The sequence below is a fragment of the Pteropus medius genome, unplaced genomic scaffold (genome assembly GCF_902729225.1).
Source record: "Pteropus medius unplaced genomic scaffold, Ma_sr-lr_union100, whole genome shotgun sequence".
In the NCBI taxonomy this organism is placed as follows: Eukaryota; Metazoa; Chordata; class Mammalia; order Chiroptera; family Pteropodidae; genus Pteropus; species Pteropus medius.
The window spans coordinates 12,486,219-12,488,539 of NW_024344378.1; the positions used below are offsets into that span (position 1 = coordinate 12,486,219).

At 30.3% G+C, this 2,321-nt stretch overlaps 1 pseudogene; it reads right to left on the minus strand.

Moving 5' to 3' along the window:
* Positions 1-1,446: 1,446 nt before the first annotated feature.
* LOC120609947 (uncharacterized) lies at positions 1,447-1,565 on the minus strand (annotated as a pseudogene).
* Positions 1,566-2,321: the final 756 nt, after the last annotated feature.

Below are 2,321 nucleotides of genomic sequence, written 5' to 3' on the forward strand. Positions count from 1 at the left end.
GATTGTTTGGGGGTTTTTTTGGTGTTGAGTTATTGTTTTTTTTTTTTTTAAATAAATTTTGAATATTAACCCTTGATTGAATGTATCATTGACAAATATCTTCTCCCATTTGGTAGGTTGTCTTTTTGTTTTGTTGATGGTTTTCTTTGCTATGTAAAAACTTTTTAGTTTGATGTTATCCCATTGTTTTTTTTTTTCTTTTGTTTCTCTTGTCTGAGGATATATATCAGAAAAAAAATATTACTAAGCAATGTTAGAGAGTTTACTGCCTATGTTTTCTTCTAGGAGTTTTATGGTTTGGGGGTCCTACATTTAAGTCTTTAATCCATTTTGAGTTTATTCTTGCATATGGTGTAAAAAACGGTTCAATTTCTTTCTCTTTTTTTTTGCACTTCTGTTTAGTTTTCCCAACACCATTTATTGAAGGGACTGTCTTTACCCCATTGTATATTCTTTCTTCCTTTGTCGAAAATTAAATGACCATATGGACATGAGTTTATTTCTGGGCTCTCTATTCTGTTCCATTGATCTGTGTGTCTGTTTTTATGCCAATATCATGCTGTTTTGATTACTATAGTCTTGTAGTATAGTTTGATATCAGCTAGTATGATACCTCCAACTTTGTTCTTCTTTCTCAGGATTTCCATGGGCATTTAGGCTCTTTTATGATTCCATGTAAAGTTTAGGCTTATTTGTTCTAGTTCTGTGAAAAATACCATTGGTATTTCAGTAAGGATTCCATCAAATCTATAGATTGCTTTCGGTAGTATGAACATTTTTAACGATATTAATTCTTCCTATCTATGAGCACGATATGTGCTTCCATTTATTTGTATCTTCTTTAATTTCTTTCTTCAATGTCTTATAATTTTCTGAATACAGGTCTTTTATGTCCTTGGTTAAATTTATTCCTAGATATTTTAATTTTTTTATGCAATTGTAAATGCAGATACCTCTTCCAGATCCTGATTTCAATTCCTTTGGATATATACTCAGAAGTGGAATTGTTAAAATGTATGGTAGTTCTAGTTTTAATTTTTTATAAACCTCCATAATGTTTTCCATAGTAGCTGCACCCATTTATATTACCAACAACCATATACAAGGGTTCCCTTTTCTCCACATCTTCAACAACATGTGTTATCATTTGTTTTGTTTTGTTTTGTTTGATAATAGCCTAACAGTTATGAGGTAATATTTCACTATGGTTTTGATTTGCATTTCTCTGATTATTAGTGCTGTTGAACACTTTTTTGTATACCTGTTGGCCATTTGTATATGATGGGCTGGGATTTCTATTTCTACCATCTTGCTGTCAGCTGATTTAATTTAATTAATTAATTAATTTTAATTTTGTTATTTTTTTAGGCGAGGCAACCCTTGGTTGACCTCACAGATTGCAAGGAACTTGTCAGCTTACAATCCCTTATTTTTTAAATTTTTTTATGCCTACAGCACCTGGTCTTCCTAGGTGGTCTCTCATCCAAGTACTAACCAGGCCCAACCCTGCTTAGCTTCCGAGATCAGACGGAATTGGGCTTGTTCAGAGTAGCATGGTTGTAGACTGCTGTCAGCTGATTTTAAAATTTATATGTAAAGACAAATTGAGTAGAGGTACTAAAACATTGTTGAAAAGGAAGAATAAAGTGGGGAGAATCTCACTACACATTTCAAAGACTTAGTATAAAGCTATAGTAATTAAATATAAGGGTAGACACATAAATTAGTAAAATGGGATAAAAACTCCGGAAATAAACCCGCACAAATATGGCCTATTGATTTTTAACAAAGATGCAAAGCAATTTAATGGGGAAAGGATAATCTTTTCAACAAATTGCACTGGAATAGCAAAAAATATAAATAAATAAAATAAATAAAAGAAACTCCACCTAAACTTCACCCTTTTTGCAAAAGTTAACTCAAAATTAATTATAGATCTAAATGTAAATAATAAAGCTATAAATGTAAAAGAAAACATTTGCTAGGCAAAGTTCTTTTAACATGATACCAATAGCAAAATATACAAAAAAAAAAAAGATAAATTGAACTTCATCAAAAGTTTTATCTTTGGTTCTGTGAAAGACATTGAAGAGACTGAAAAACAAGCTATGAACTAGGAGAAAAATTTGAAAATCATAAATCTAACAAAGGACTAATATCCAGAATATATATTTTAAAAACTATCAACTATTAACAATAAGAAAAAAAAACATTTAAAAATGAGTAGTCATTAAATAGATGCTTCACTAAAGAAGATAGATGGTAGGCAAATAAACACATGAAAATACAAACAATATCATTAGACATTAGGAGAATGCAAA